Genomic DNA, 17,899 nt, shown 5'->3' with positions numbered 1-17,899 from the left:
TCTAACCTTGACATACAGTCACTCAATTATCAAGTTTATCAGCTTTGGGGTCCTTGGTATCAATACTTTCTATATTCCCATTGAAAAATAAACAAATCTGGCTGTTTGTGGCTTCGCCCCCTTCCTGAATTGGGACCCTAGTCACCCAGTGACCAACTGTGCCAGGTTTGAGGCATCTGCTATTACCATTATAAGAGAATGGTAGCAGATGAAATATTCCCTTTGAAAATCAAAAGGTGAATTTTTTTTGGCTGTTGTAGGCTCCACCCACCTTTCAAAATCTTAATCTGTCACCCAATGATCAACTGTGCAAAGTTTGAGAACCCTGCCATTAACGGTGTAAGAATGGCTGCAGTTTATATTTTCCCAGTAAAAGTTGTTTTGGCTCCGCCCACTTTTTGTAACCTTGACATACAGTCACTCAATGACCAAGTTTGTGAGCTGTCAGGTTCCTGACATCAAATTTGTGTGACTGGAAGCAGTTTATCCACCAAGGAAATCTGATTGGCTGTATGTGGCCCCGCCCCTTTAGTGAATTTGGACCCCAGTCACCCAATGACCGACTGTAGCAAGTTTGAAGCCTCTGCCATTAAAAGTGTAAGAATAGCAGCAGTTTAAATATTCCCCTTGAAAATCAGTAGGTGAATTTTGATTGGCTGTTGTAGGCTCCACCCACTTTCCTGAATATTAATCCCAGTCACCCAGTGACCAAGTGTGCAAAGTTTTAAAACCCTGCGAGTGTAAGAATGGCTGCAGTTGAGATTTTCCCATTTAAAATGAATGGCTGTAATTTGATTGGCTGTTTTATGTTCCGCCCACTTTTCCTGGATTTGTAACCTCGGTCACCAAGTGACCAACTGTGCCAAGTGTGGGGACTCTGGCTTGATTACTCTGAGAATGGCAGCCTTTTACATTTTTTCCATTGACTTGAATGGGTGGAATCTGATTTGCTGTTTGTAGCTCCGCCCAGGTGTGCAGGGGGGACACGAGACCCCCAGAACGTATCATCCTAGGTAGTAAGGGATCTGCATACCAAGTTTCGTTCAAATCGGTCAAGCCGTTTTTGCGTGATCGCGGCACATACACACACACACACACACACACACACACACACACACACACACACACACACACACACACACACACACACACACACACACACACACACACACACACACACACACACACATCCGATTTTATATATATAGATGTCAGCACAGAAAGTAAAAAAAATCATTTTTTTGACAAAATTCATGTCTTTTTTGCTGAATATAATAAAAACTAAAACTTGCAGCAGCAATCAAATAGCACCGAAAGAAAGATGTATTAGTGACAAGAAAAGGAGGTGAAATTCATTTAGGTGGTAGGTTGTATGACCGAGCAATAAACCGTGAAAGCTGCAGTGGTCTGAATGGAGAAAAAGGCTCTGGTCCTTAAGGGGCGAAAAGACTGTGGTCCTCAAGTGGTTAAGTATCACCAGTGGCAGCTACATACTTGCACGAGCAACTTCTCCGAAGCATAACTTTGGACCTGATATATGAAAGCTGCAGTGTGGTTGTACCTGTAAATCTGGTTCAGATCGCGCGTGAAGGATATATAATAAAGGAAGAATCCACTAATTCTCCTGCAGAGCAACTACACATCACTCTTAAGGTGGCCACACACGATACAATAAAATGATCCGATTTTACAGCAATTCGATAAAAACGATCGTATCTCTCGAAAAAAATCGGAAGCTTTTTTTTTCATTCGACTGAAAAATCCGATCGGATTTCCCGTTTTTTTTTATTTAAATCGATCCGGAATGCCAGATATTTCTCTTCAATTTCTACTAAAGATTGTATGGTGTGTGTTAGATTGTCAATTTATTAATATACACACCCTAGCAATTTTCTCAGAGTTTCCAATCATTTTTATCATAATTGGGGACAAATTGAACATACGTGTGTGGTACATTGGTCATATTTTTTAAATGTTATAATCAGTCAGAAAAATTGATTGCAATTCTTAAATTGAACAGATATTTTAAAAATTCAGTCAGATGATGAGGAACGTGTTGATTTGGAGGGGAGGTGGAGGCGGAAGAACAACAGCAGCAGGCATCGCAGGGGGCTTGTGCTGCTCAACTTTCCCATGGTGTTGTTCGTGGCTGGGGGAGGAGGAGAACTTAGCTGACATCACTGAGGAAGAGCAAGAGGAGATGGATAGTAGGTCTGCATCCAACTTTGTGCAGATGGTGTCTTTCATGCTTTCCAGCCTGTTGAGGGACGCCCGTATAAAAAAAACTCAAGGGGAATGAGCTGTACTGGGTGGCCATGCTACTAGACCCTCGGTATAAGCACAAAGTGCAAAATCCTCAACAATGCTAGGTTTCCATTGTCTATCCACTCTGGATATTTCTCACATAGCCTCTAATACTTCCCTTCTTCCCCAAGGTCCTAGTTTAAAATCTTGTCCAACTTTCTATCTTCTCCCCAGCATAGCTGCATGCTCCTCATTTAGAAGCAAGTCTGTAACCAACTGAAAAGTCTGCCCACTTCTCCAAGAACCCAACTTCTTGGAAACTTATTTAACTCCCTAAGCTCATTCTGCCTCTCTGGTCAAGCACATGGCAATGGCAGTATTTCAGAAAACACCACCTTGGAGTAATTTGCCTTAAATAACCTAGTTCCCTGAAATCATTCTTTAGGACCTTCAATCCTCCACAAACTTTGTCATTGGTACCAATGTGTAATGATGACAGCTGGGTCCTCTCCAGCCCCACCCATCAATTTGTAAATGTGATCCACTACATGCCAAACATACAGGGATACCACTACCTTTTTCTGGCATCAAAATACTTTTTTTCAAGTAAAAAGATAGGAGAAAATAAAGGATGCCAGGGATCCCAGTAAACTTGTTTTTAAAATCTGCTGTAAGTTAATTTGGTATGATTTGATTACTAGTAACCCTTGCAATGCTGGTGAAGGGGTTACAAAACACCCCTTTACTCAGCAGGAATTGGTTTGGCTTTCTGCCAGTTCCATAGCACATACAGCACCCTCATCCCTTCTCTTCTGCTCCCTTCTCCCCATATTAGTAGAAACTTCAGTTGGCCAGATAGAAGTCCAAAGGACATACAAATTTTAATGGACTACAGTTAATTTCAGCACTGCAACTGTTCCTAGTGGTTTGGGTCACCCCAAGCTGCTTGGTTACTCTGTTGCAACTTCTAGAGATCATCTTTATGATGCACAAATCTAAACAAGAATACAATACTTTTTTTATTCTTTTAAATATAGTGTGAAGACTTGGACATAAAAGCAACAAACAAAATAATTGCTAAAGCCATACATAGTTGCTGAAACCATACATAGCTGGATAAAGAATTCCAGAGCAACTCATGGTTAGATTTTGGCTCCCGTGTAAAGCATGCATGCATTTGTGAGATGCAAATGGAAATCCTTGACCAAGAAGTGGTATTCAATAGGTTAATTAATATGACTTAGATAAATATGACTTAATAAAGGATTAAAATGTTATTTCTCTCAAGAGTTTTTCATGTTAGCCTAAAATTTGAACTAACCAAAACCTCATAACTGATCTCATCCAGCACGTTTATGTTATTTAGTGATGATTTGCAGACAGAGGTTCTCCAGATATCTATAGGAAATGATCATGTTCTATTTACCAACTGTTTAATACATAGTTATATTTTTACAGAAACATTAAGATCTAAAAACTTGGACTAGCCCAAAAACTGTATTTACTTGACTTTCTTACTTCCTGAACATCTGTAAGTTTTGGGATAACTGCTCTTGTAAACAAGTTCCCACTCATTTTTTATGAACACAACCAAAAGGAATGTTTTTTACTTGTCCAAGCCTCTCCAAAGTATTATTCTTAGTATTGTCCAGCACCATTAATATATTTATTATAATTTTCTGTACAATATAACTGATTATTCAAGGGCAATGTATAAACAAGCGCTATATTCAATTAACTATTTCTCCTAGTTTTCGCCTATGTGATATTTTTATGCCTTGCCAATAAAATGCCTTTTAAACCACCTACAAACAATAAAATGCTCAAAATAAGTTTATTAGTACCTTTTCGACAACTTCTTGGTACTTTTTCAATTGCAAAATGCTGAAAAGTTATTTTAACTACTTAAGGACAGTAGTGAGTAAAATCTACACCATGTTTTGCTGGGCTCCTGGCTGGCAGGGCGTAGATTTCAATCACCGCCGCAGCGCATCCGCCGTTTCAGTCACTCCCCGCTGATCGCGCTGCTCAAACCCGAAGTCTCTCGCCGCAGCTCACTGGCTCGGCCTGTCTCTATGACGGCAGAGCCATGTGACCTGATCTGGAGCTGATTTCATTGGCTCCTGGCCGTGTCTATCAATGTAAGCCGCTCCCTTTGGCTTACATTGATAGATATGGTCCGGAGCCAATGAAAACGGCTCCTGACCGGCTCACATGGCTCTGCCGTCATAGAGATGGCAGAGTAGATGTTAAGAGGATCACGGTGTGCGGCGTTGACGGTGATTGCGGCGGGTATGTGTGACGATTCGTCGGGATAACATTGTTATTGTACCAGCGGTCTCTGGTCCTTAACCTCCTTGCCGGTTATCCCGAGCTCAGCTTGGGGTAACCTGCGTAGGAGGATTTCTCAGGCCCCGCTGGGCCGATTTTCACAATTTTTTTTTCCTGCACGCAGCTAGCACTTTGCTAGCTGCGTGCAGTTTCCGAACGCCGACGATTTGCCGCTACCCGCCGCGCCCCCCCCCCCCCCTCCAGACCCCCTGCGCAGCCTGGCCAATCAGTGCCAGGCAGCGCTGAGGGGTGGATCGGGATTCCCTCTGACGTCCCAACGTCCATGACGTCGGTGACGTCATCCCGCCCGATCGCCATGGCGACCGGGAAAGCCCAGCAGGAAACCCCGTTCTGAACGGGATTTCCTGCTTACTCTGATCGCCGAAGGCGATCAGAGTGGATAGGGAGATGCCGCTTGTCAGCGGCTATCATGTAGCGAGCCCTCGGCTCGCTACATGATTTAAAAAGAAATTTTTTTTTTAAAGTGCTGCGCTACCCCCTTGCCGCCAGAATTGTAACGGCAAGGGGGTTAAGAGGCAGCTGGTACTTAAGTGGTTAAAGAGGAGATGGAACATTATCTCCTAGGAGAAACTCAGGAGAAAAAGTTAATTGCATATGGGCCAAGGTATCTGGTATGGGGCCTTGCTGAAATAGTTCTTAAACGTATTTATTTTTTGAGTAATGTCAAGGAAATTAAAATAAATCAGTTGTAAACATAATTGGTTATCAAGAGTGGACTATGATTAAATTATTCCTCACAGAGAATGTATAGTTATTAGTGTAGGTAAGATTTAATTTAGTTCAGCTCAATACCAATTCATCTGAATTGGTACAAATTATTTGGTTCTTTCAGGATCTGAGTTCAAATCACATTCTTGACAAAGTGGAAAAATCTGGTTTATGTTTTGTTCACAGGGAGAGCTTATTCAGCATCAAAATGCAATAAAAATGCATGTGTGCAGAACACTGCAATAAAAAGGGGTAAAAATGTTTAGATCCATCTGGTGGTGCCTTTTACATGACTTCTATGCCAACATGAGCTATATGCCAATAGTAAAATTTACAGACATGCAGACCCAGAGGCAGGCCACCCGGCAGGTCTGTTCGAGGTCGTGCTGACGTGATTTCGTGTGGGCCTGGACCAAAGTACAGTGCTCAGAAGAAGGCACGTCCCATCAACTCCCAAGATTGTCAGGACGTGGTTGACTATTTAATACAGAACACCTCATCTTCCGCAGCCACCAGCGCTACTACAGGCACCACATCCGCTGCATTTGACACTTTGCAGGAGTTATTTGGTGGGGAATTAACTGATTCACAGACATTATTGTTACAACCAGATGAAGGCGCTAAGCAAGTTACACCACCTCATATCTCTGAGTTAGGCGACACATGGACGTAATGTGTGAGGAGGATGATGAAGTACCTGCTGTTGGTGCAGTTTATGAGGTGTCTGAGGCAAGTGAAGCAGGGGAGGATGATGATGATGATTATGATGATACGGATGCCACGTGGGATCCTAAGAGACAAGATGACCAAGGGGACAGTTCAGAGGGGGAGTCAGAGAGGAGTAGGAGGAGACTAGTTCCTGAAAGAAGCAGGGGGAGCTCGTCGTCAGAAACAGCTGGTGGCAGTGTCCGACGCCATGTATCGCCACCTATGGACAGCCAGCCAACATGCCCTTCAACGTCAGCTGCTGATGCCACCATAGTGCCATCACCCCAGGGGGGGCTCAGCGGTTTGGAATTTTTTTAGTGTGTCTGCCGTAGATCAGAGCAATGCCATCTGTTCTCTCTGCCTTCAAAAATTGAGCAGTGGAAAGGCCAACAGCCGCGTAGGGACAACAGCCTTACGAAGACACATGGAGAAAAGGCACAAACTGCAATGGGAAGAGCACCAGAGGAAAAGCAGCACACAAAAGCAAAGCCACCCTCCTTCTCCTCTTCCTCCTTCAAGTGCAGCATCTTCTCCCTTGCACCTTTACAATCACAGCCACCCTCCTCCACTCCGCCTCTCACCTTGAGCGGTTCCTGCTCCTCTGCCCACAGCAGCAGTCAGGTGTCCGTGAGGGAAATCTTTGAGGGGAAGTAGCCAATGTCTGCCAGTCACCCCCTTGCCCGGCGTCTGACTATTAGCTCGCCAACTGTTACCATACCAGCTGGTGGACTCTGCGGCCATTGGGACACCACAGTGGAAGATACCAGGCCACAATTATTCTTCAAAAAAGGTGATACCCAAACTGTACCGTGAAGTTGAAAGGCAAGTGGTGTCATCTCTGGCACACAGTGTTGGGTCAAGGGTCCTTCTGACCCCGGATGCCTGGTCTGCCAAGCACGGTCAGGGCAGGTACATTACTTACACAGCCCATTGGGTCAACCTGGTGACCAATGGCAAGCAGCGAGTACGTGGCTGTGCAGCGGACCTAGTGACACCTCCACGGCTTGCAGGCAGGCCTGCTGCCACCTCCTCTCCTCCTGCTACATCCTCTTCGCTGTCGTTATCCTCCTCCTCCTTGGCTGAGTGACAGTTCAACTCTACTGGTGCTGCGATCTCCTCTCCAGCTACACAGCCCCAGCTCCCCAGGGCCTATGCTGCATGCCAGGTACGACAGTGTCACGCCATCTTAGACATGTCTTGCCTCAAAGCGGAGAGTCACACTGGACCAGCTCTCCTGGCTGCTCTTAACAAACAGTTGGATCAGTGGCTGACCCCGCACCAACTGGAGATCGGCAATGTGGTATGTGACAACGGCAGCAATCTCATTTCGGCTTTGAATTTGGGAAAGTTGACACATGTACCCTGCATGGCACATGTGCTGGATCTCATAATTCAGAGATTTGTGTCTAACTTACAGGACGTCCTAAAGCAGTCCAGGAAGGTGTGTGGGCATTTCAGGCGGTCTTACACGGCCATGGCACACTTTGCCGATATTCAGTGGAGAAACAACTTGCCGGTGAGACGCTTGATTTGCGATAGTCCAACTCGCTGGAATTCGATCCTCCAGATGATTGACCGCATGCTACAAGAGGAGAAAGCCAACAAACAAACAAACCAAACAGTATCTCTACAACTACAGTCAAAGGACACAGTCTGGGGAGATGGGGATGTTCTGGCCGAAGAACTGGACACTCATGCGAAATGTCTGGAGGCTCATGCGGCCATTTGAGGAGGTGACAAACCCGGTGAGTCACAGTGAAGGCGTCATTAGCAACTTGATCCCATATGCTTTCTTCCTGGAGTGCGCCGTGCGTAGAGTGGTGGATCAAGCTGTGGAGGAGCGTGAAGAGGAACAGTTATGGCAGGAACAGTTGTGGGAGCAATTTACATCAGAACCAGATGTTTTCTCAACACCTGCGGCAGCACAGAGGGGGGAGGAGGAGGAAGAGTCGTGTGGGGAAGAGGAGTCAGACTTGGATGATATGGAAGGTGTTTCTTTAGAGGAGGAGGAGGCAGCGGCAGAAGAACAACCGCAGCAGGCGTCGCAGGGTTGGGCTGCTCAACGTTCCCGTGGTATTGTTCATGGCTGGGGGGAGGAGAAGGACTTACCTGACGTCACTGAGGAAGAGCAAGAGGAGATGGAGAGTAAGTCTGGATCCAACTTTTTGCAGATGGCGTCTTTCATGCTGACCAGCCTGTTGAGGGACCCCCGAATAAAAAAACTCAAGGGGAATGAGCTGTACTGGGTAGCCACGCTACTAGACCCTTGGTATAGGCACAAAGTGGCGGACATGTTACCAACTCACCAGAAGGCAGAAAGGATGCAGCACATGCAGAACAAGCTGGCAAGTATGCTTTACAATGCGTTTAATGGTGATGTCACAGCACTACGCTGGTACCACTGCCAGTAATCCTTCTCCCATGTTCACGCAGGCAAGGACAGGAAGCTCCAGCGATCTCATGGTGATGTCGGACTTGCAGACATTCTTTAGTCAAACGCCTCGCCTTAGCCCTTCCGGATCCACCCTCCACCAAACGCCTCAACCGGCAGGTAGCCGACTACCTGGCCTTAAGTGTGAATGTAGACACTGTGAGCAGCGATGAACCCTTGGACTACTGGGTGCGCAGACTTGACCCGTGGCCAGAGCTGTCCCAATTTGCCATCCAACTTCTGTCTTGCCCTGCCTCAGGCGTCCTGTCAGAAAGGACCTTCAGCGCAGCTGGAGGAATTGTCACTGAGAAGAGAAGTCGCCTAAGTCACAAAAGTGTTCAGTACCTCACCTTTATCAAAATAAATGAGGCATGGATCCCGGAGGGCTACTGCCCGCCCGAAGACTAAGTCAGTCCCCACACACAGCCTCTTTGCCTGCAGGCCGCTTGCTTTCTCCGCCACCACCAACAGGGTCCAGGACTCCAGGTGGATTCCTGAATTTTTAAGACAGCTGCTAGCAGCGGCCGCTATACTAATTTTTCTGGTGCGTGTACATGCCTGCCTAATTTTTCTGGCTGCAGTGCAGCTTTAACAACAAAACAAAAGGCATGTACATGTGCCCATTCCCCTTCGTGATCATTACCTTGCCGCAGTGAAGGGGCTTGCGTATCACAATGAAGCAATGACTGACGGCTATATGAGTATCTCGGGGGTGGCACACCAAAGATAATAAGGTCGTTGCTTCATTGTGGACAGACCAAATTTGATCAGCTGGACAGTCACTGTTGTTCTATCATTGAGCTACCACAGCCCGACGACCATATGGGCTTGAAAACCGCAACGGCCTGCACTCTCGACATGGTGCACACCAGTCCAGCACGGCCGTCACAACACAAACAGCTGTTTGTGGTGCGTTACACAGTGAGTTTGGTGTGTCAGTGTGAAGCAGTACTCTAATTACACTCCCTGATTGATGTATACACATGCAACATGTTTTAAAGCACTTAAGGCCTAGCATTCAATGTGATTTCTGCCCTTAAAACGCTGTTTTGCGTAAAATAAAAAAGACAGACCTTGTCTCCCCAGCATGCTCTGGTTTTATGAAGTGTTCAATGAAAATGTAGGTCTTGGGAAACTCATAGATGTAGTGATGAGGGGGTGTCCAGTCGATAAAATTCCAGTGACGAACCTAAGGAACCTCAGAAACCAGGAGAGGAAAAAAGACACAGAAAACACCAGGAGCACCAGATAGTGTAGTATTTGTAGTCAGAGGTGCTATTCATGACCTTGAGACTGTACTGTGTACTCCTATCTGTTTATTGCCTGAGGAAGCCGGAGCATACCCGTGAAACGCGTTGCACTGTTTGTTTTGGAGTATATTAATAAACCTGTTGTCATAAAACTGACGGTATCTTGTCTGCTTCGGGGAGGCGAGTCCACCACCACCTCCTGAGGGATTTTAAGCCTTTTAGAACCTTTTATCCTGCTGGCACCTCTGTTCACTCTTACATTATCAATATCCACCCCTGGTGGAGGGGTTGATCCCCATTTTTCCTTATCTACAGAGAGCGACTTTTAATCCTGAGTGAGGACAGGTCTAATCTCCTCACCTGCCTATACAGTGGTTACCTAGACGGTAACCCACGTTTCTGAGTATATACATTATATACTTTTCATTTCCAACCCCTTGTTTTGCATACTACACTATATTGGGCTCTCGGTATTTCTTTCCTCTTCAGGATAGGTTGGGTCACACTCCAGAAAAAGGACCACTGGATATTTATAACAGGGGACACCTGGGAAGTGGAGAGGGGAAAACTGTACACGAAATGGGAGAAAGCGCCCCAATGTAGTATGCAATGGGTAAACATGGGTAAACATGGGTAATGAAACAATCTTACCTCAGGTGGGTGGTTTAAAGATCATAATTGTTTTATGCAGCTGCATGCATGTACATGGAGCACTCCCAGTCCATGCATGTAGCTGCATTATACTCTGTACTGTAGACCCGAGGAAGCGGGCAGGTCCCACAAAACACTGCATTTTTTTTCCTATGTCAAAGAAAATTATTAACTTTAAAAATCCCATCTCAAATAAGACTATTTCATTACCCACATCTGTGCATTGCATACTACTTTGGGGCGCCTCCTCCCATTTTGTGTGTAGTATATTTGTACTTTGCAAAGGCTTTTGACACGGTTTCCCACAATAGTCTGGTGTAGAAGCTGAGGACAAGGAGAAAATGCATTTCTGTGGATAAATAACTAGTTAGGGACAAAAGGCAAAGGGTGGTGGTAAATGGGTCATATTTAAAGGGAAAACTGTTAGCAATGGTGTCCAACAAAGATTAGGACTAGGTCCAATACTTTTAAATGTATTTATTAATGAGCTGATGGAATACTGAGTAATATTGCTATCTTTGCAGATGATACCAAAGTGATGCAGAATTATAAATCATAAACAAGATAGTTACACTTTACAAAAGGATTTCAACAGCCTGGTTATATGGGCTGAAGATGAAATTTAATATAGATAAATGAAAGGTTTTGCACCTCGGATGTGCTAATAGTAGAGCACCATATTAGATAAATGGCATACAGTTGGGAACATCAGACTTGGAAAAGGACTTGGGAATACTTTGGGAACATCAGAAATGGAAGGACTTGGGAATACTTGTTGATAAGTTAAACAATCATATTTAGTACCAAGCAGCAGCAGCAAAAGCAAGTAGATTTCTAGGGTGCATAAAATGGGAAATAAAATCATGAGATACTAGTATACTATTCCTTCTGTGTAAATCGCTTAAAGGGGTTCTGTGGCAAGGTTAAAAAAAAAAAAATAACAGGTACTTACCTGGGGCTTCTATTAGCCCCCTGCAGCTGTCATGTCCCACAACGTCCTCCTACGATCCGCCATTCCCCGCCGCCGGTCCCAGTCTAATTATTCCTGTAACTAGACTGCGGCTGTGCGGCCATGGCCATAGAGTTTTGGGTGGATAGGCTTTTTACCCTGCAAAGTAAGTTCTGGTAATATGCCGTGATGATGCCAGCAAGCTTACAGTTCATGCAGTATGAGCTTCATTTTTCTGCTAGTTAATGTCTGAGTTTTTGGTGTCATGCTGAAAACTAGCTATCTAGTCTGTATGTTTATTAAGCAAAATTCAATTTTTGGTACTGTAAAAGAAAGAAAAATTGTAAATTTTTACTCTGCAATGCATTATACAGAGCTCATCTTGTCATGATGACATGCATATGTATATAATGCAATGTTCAATTCTTGGCAATATGGAAAAATAATAGCTCTCAATCATGGACACTATCTGCATGGAGTTTGTATGTTATCCACATGTTTACATGGGTTTCCTTTGGATAATCCAGCTTCCTCTCAGTCCCAACTCCCGTAAACATACACAGATAGGTTAATCACCTCCCCCCCCCCAAACAAAACTGGCTGTAGACTATAATAAAAACTTAAAATAACGATTGAATGACTGACTATGGTAAGCAGGGCCGGGCCGAGGCAGAGGCTGGAGAGGCTCCAGCCTCAGGGCGCAGTGTAGGAGGGGGCGCACAATTCATTCTGCTGTCATTCCCAATTGTGTTTGAAGCACAAAAAAATAAGAAAAGGGCATACATAGCAGTGACTGCAAGCCAGATAACTAGATATTAAGGTGTTGGGGATTTTGGGGGCCCTCGGGTGCCTCTTAGTCTAATAGCAATTAGTGTGTGACAGCTGGGGTGGGAGGGATGGAGGGGCGCACTTTGCTGTCTCAGCCTTGGGTGCTGAAGGACCTTGTCCCGGCTCTGATGGTAAGCATTAGATTGTGAGCTCCTCTGAGGGACAGAGTAAGTAATATGACTATATGCACTATGTAAAGGCCCATACACATGGCGTACATTTGTCTGTAGTTGTGAGGCAGTGACAAACAGACGAGACAACAGCATATTTATGGCAGCGACAATTCGAGTTTGTGACAGTTGTACACACGTGACAACAGAAAGAGTGAAGAAACGACGGTGGCTTCGATAACATGCCGGAATCATTCTGAAAAAAAAAAGTTACACATCCAGGGCACAGTTCCTGTACAGAACGCATTGAAAAAAAATGACATCTTGTGGCCAAATAGTAAAATTTCACCTACATACCATTTATTTTAATAAAAGACCCACAATTACATTTAATGTTAACTGCTTCCTTCCCACAATCTCCCATAGTACCCAACAAAAAATGTTTGCATTTAAAAAAAAAATGACAAAAAAAAAATCGATAGTTACATTAGGAACTAAACTTTTTTTTATATGTATGTCAAGAAGGTATATTACTGTTATTTTATAAATTATGGGCTTGTAAATAGTGATGGATGCAAAACTGAAAAAATGCACCTTTATTTCCAAATAGAATATTGACCCCAGACATTGTGATAGGGACATAATTCAAAGAGACTCTGAAGTCTCATTTTTTACTAGTCTTTTTAATGTAATCTTGTTTGGCATTATAGCCTTAGTTGAATCACCACAATCCCACCACAAAAGGAGTGTTTTTTCATAAGAAAAATGACCTGCAAAGTTCCATGACTTTGCAGGTTACAGATCGTGCTGCCCTGGAGAGGCAGAGCTTTGAGCTGTAGCTCTGCCTCTCCGCAATCAATCTCTGCAGATCTCTGCCTCCTACCTGCCCCTCTCAGTGAAAGAAGACTGAGAGGGGTGGGAGGAGGCGGCGATCCACAGAGATTGACTGCGGAGGAGGCAGAGCTACAGCTCAAAGCTCTGCCTCTTCTAGGAAGTAAAGCCCTGGGAGCTTTGCAGGGCTTTTTCTCTCTGAAGAAACACTTTTGTTTTTTGGGGGACTGCGGCGATTCAAGTAAGGCTATAATGACAACCAGAAAAGGATCCCGCTGCACCAGATGATTCGGTAAAGTAGAAAAGGTCTTTATTGTTTAATCTAGCATCACAGCAAACAGATAAAAGCTCATGCGTATCGGAGCAGACGGCTCCTTAATCGTAAGCTATGATTAAGGAGCCGTCTGCTCCGATACGCGTGCTGTGATGCTGGATTAAACAATAAAGACATTTTCTACTTTACCGAATCATTTGGTGCAGCGGGATCCTTTTCTGGTTGCTATTGGAATTTGGTGCTTCGCTTCCCAGCTCCCATTTGTTTGGTGAGTGCATGTGCAGCGGCCTTTCCTTGCCTTTTCTAAGGATATAATCCTTAAACAGATTACATTAAAAAAAAACTAGTAAAAAAAATGAGACTTCAGTGTCTCTTTAAATGGTGTAATAACAGGGACAAATGGACAAATAAAATATGTGAATTTTAATTATGGTAGCATGTATTATTTAAAAACTATAATAGCCGAAAACTGAAAAATAATGATTTTTTTTTTCATATTTTCCGGTTAAAAAACATTTAGAATAAAATCATTCTTGGCATAACGTACCACCCATAGAATGCCTAACTGGTGGCGAAAAAAACAAGATACAGTTCATTTAATTGTGATAAGTAGTGATAAAGATATTGGCGAATGAATGGACGGAGCGCTCACAGGTGAAAATTGCTCTAGTGCTCAAGGGGTAAGACCCTCTCAATGGTGCAGTGGTTAAGACCTATCTGAGCGTATGCAGGGCCGGCCCTAGACTTTTTGCCGCCTGAGGCAAAAGAAAATTTTCCGACGCCACCCCCCCCCCCCCCCCGGTGGGGAAGGGGGGGCGCTCTGGGGGGCCGCCGAGCTGGAGGGGTAGCTGGCAGGACGGGGGTATTGGGCCTAGCGGCGGGGAGGGGGTCGTACCCCACCCTCCCTCGCCTGGGTCCCCCGAACTGCGCTCCCCTCCAGCCTTACATAGAAGAAGCAGCCGCTATTTGTAAGACGCACGGGCGGGGAGGACTCACCTCTTCCCAGCGTGCGCTCCACTGACATCACTTCCTGCAGCGTTGCAGGAAGTGACGTCAGTGGAGCGCACGCTGGATCGAGGAAGAGGTGAGTCCTCCCCGCCCGTGCCTCTTACAAATAGCGGCTGCTTCTATGGAAGGCTGGAGGGGAGCGGAGGACGGGGGACCCAGGCGAGGGAGGGGGGGGTCCGACCCCCCCTCCCATCCGCTAGGCCCAATACCCCCGTCCTGCCAGCTACCCCTCCAGCTCGGCGGCCGGCTCCCCGCACGGACGGGCGGATGCCGCCCCTGGAAATTTGCCGCCTGAGGCAAAAGTTTCACCCCGCCTCATGAGCGGGGCCGGCCCTGAGCGTATGAAGATATTTAATTTTGAAAAAAAAGGTGTTTTTTTTGCATTACGTAGTTTTTCTCCTAACTCTGCAATGATAATAAAAACATGAATACGTTTAAATCCACTGCGCGCGTCCGTATCTACAAAAGCAATCTTATATAGTGTAAACCAGTTTAGCTGCAATACATCACACAACACTCGTGCTGGTGACAGATACATGTCCACTCGTGGTCCCCACCACCTCTAGTACAAGAGCAGCTCACCAGATTGCAGCCACCGAATTACAGGTGGAATCCTCGCTTAATATGTGGACCTCTCGGTACATCAGTAATCCACATCCACCATATGTTAAAATAGGCCTTTATTTCTCAAAGCTCCAAATAGATCACTGGCGTGTCACAGCGGCAAGCTGTAAGATCCGGTACGTGTTGGTGTTAGATCCATGCTGGGCGTCCCGCTTGATCAGCTCCCAAAATCCAGTACCTCACCGAGACTTCCGCGTTGTGCGTCATCACGTTTCGTCATCACGACTCATCAGGGCCCTGCATTGCTGCGGTAATCACTGAAGGCAGGGCAGGTTCTAGGCTGTTTGTCGCCTGAGGCCAACTTGTAAGGATGCGCCCCTCCTCCCCCCAGCAACTCACCAACCATCCTGGCGGACCCGGACGGCATATCCTGGTTCCCCCTGCGGTGGCGAGAAGCAGTCAGTGCAGTGGTGGAGAGAGATTCGCACCCTCATGCAGGGAGTGCACACAGGCAGTGGAGCGGCCGGATCCCATAGCCTCAATCGGGCGGCATGCCCTGTTAACCCCCAAGCAGAGCGTTGGAGCAGTCTGGGCAGCGGATTAGAGATCCAGAATCCCGCGTGGCCAGAACACGTGGGTGCTCACCTGCCAGCGAGCTTGCAAGCAGGGCCGCCTGCATCACCAATGGAGCAATCCGGGAAGGGGAGGAGAGATGCGGAACCCTGTGCGCCCAGTCTAGAGCACATGGACGCGATCAGCTGAGCACCTACCAGCAAGCTTGTGAGACGCAGCTGATTTGAGTGCTGCAAACATTGCGGTGCCATCTTGAAATCTTCTGCCATCCCCATTGTCATGTCCTGGTGGCCAGGCGTGTGGCGGCAGGCCAGGCGCACGCTTATCTTCCTGTTTCTGTATAGCACTGCCCCCACACTTCCGCTGCCTGGGGAAGCTGCGTCACCCCGCGTTATCAGTGGGACGGCCCTGACGAAGGCTATTTTTAATGGTGTGATGCAACCATCGTACCGCAGCGCTCCTACAACGCCAGTTAGAAGAGTGAAACCAGCCTAATAATAGGTACACACTATTAGATTTTCTGGCAGATCGATTATTTTCAACATGTCTGATCTGATTTCAAATCGATTTCCGTTCATTTTCTGATCGATTTCCAACTGTTTTAATTCACTTCTATTTGAAATCGATTGAAAATGGTCAGAAATCAGAAGACATGTTGGAAATAATCGACCTGACAGTAAGTCTGCCAGAAAATCTCATAGTATGTACCTGGCATTAGGGTCCTTTCATACTGTGCACATTGCATTGCAATACCATTGCAATGGTGCAGAAAAGACTCAACGCATTAGACGTAAGGTGCGACAGAGAAGCATACAGTACAATTAAAGTATGCTTCACTGCCCCTGTAAATGCACGCCTTGCCCGATTAACACACAGAATGTTGTATGTTACTGCACCACAATGTGAAACCAGTGCATCGCGTTGCGGTGATATTGTGCGTTGCAATGCAGCACAACAAACACAGGGCCCAATCTACTTTATTTTTTCTCCTAAGTTTTCTCCTAGGATATAATTTGTCAACTTCTGTTTAAAATAACTTTTGCACTTTTGAAAAAGTAGGTGGAAAAGTACTGTCAAAATTATTCAGGGTATTTTCTTGCTTGCTGGTGGCTTAAAGGCATTTTATTTGTAATGTGAAAATATCACCTAGAAGAAAACGTAGGAGAAAAAGTGAATTGGATCAGGCCCTCAGTGTGAAAGGGCCCTAGTGACACTATTTCATTCTCACAGCTTCTTGTGTCACTTATCCATTCATTGGACAATTAATCACTGCCATCAAACTACTCATCCCATGCAGAAAATGAACATAGGGAAATGCAAAGCTGAAGTTTTGGTTGGTTAAAAACAAGTAAAGAATCGAGAGCCCAATATGGTGCAGTATTGTCGGGTAAAATGAAGAGTTCAATATAATTTTATGTATATATATACTCACAAACACGGGTTACCCATAGGCAACCACTTTAAATGCAGGTGGGGAGCATTAGGACCAGACCCCACTCAGGTTAAGAAGTCGCTCTCTGTAGATAGTAGATGGGGATGGGGTTAAGAAGCCGCTCTCTGTAGATAGTAGATGGACTAGAAGATCAGCAAAAACTCGGTATACAGAGGCGCCAGAGTAGAGTAAAATGTTTTAAAAACCACTTAAAAGCAGAGGGGGATGTTAGTGTGGACTTACCTCCCTCTTACAAAAAAAGAAAACTCACTTGAGTCTCAATAAAACAGAATTGACAAATAATTTATTCAACTCCACAAATGCAACGCGTTTTGCTTGATCCACTGAGTTGTGCTCCCATTTTTGCCTGAGGAAATGGGGTCACGTCCGCGAAACGCGTTGCATTTGTGGAGTTGAATAAATTATTTGTCAATTCTGTTTTATCGAGACTCAAGTGAGTTTTCTTTTTTTGTAAAAGGGAGGTAAGTCCACCCTAAAACCCCCCTCTGCTTTTAAGCGGTTTTAAAAACGTTTTACTCTACTCTGGCACCTCTGTATACCGAGTTTTTGCTGAAGTTTTGGTTGGAGTTCTTTTATACAGTATATTGACAATAAAAAATACAAATGTATTGACTATTATACAGTACACAATATATTAGCTGTACTTGTATCTGTTTACATTGAGTTTATTTTTAGTTATTATTTATGTGAATGATGGCAGTATACGTAAGTAAAGCTCATACATGTGATTTCAATGGATCTAGCAGGCTGCCTGGTGTAAGAAGTCTCTGTCATGTGTCACTACAGGTTTTTAGTTACATCCATGATTATTCTGCAGGAGGATAAAGCTGCTGAACTGTCACGCCTGCTATCCCTGCTCTCTTCCCCATTATCTCTTATTATTGCAATGGGCCCCAGCCTTCCATTGCCTATAATGCCCTATTATAATAGGATAATTGTGCATCACCCTTGTCTGTACTCTCCAC

Source organism: Hyperolius riggenbachi, chromosome 10, assembly GCF_040937935.1.
Source record: "Hyperolius riggenbachi isolate aHypRig1 chromosome 10, aHypRig1.pri, whole genome shotgun sequence".
Classification (NCBI taxonomy): Eukaryota; Metazoa; Chordata; class Amphibia; order Anura; family Hyperoliidae; genus Hyperolius; species Hyperolius riggenbachi.
This window is presented reverse-complemented; position numbering follows the sequence as displayed.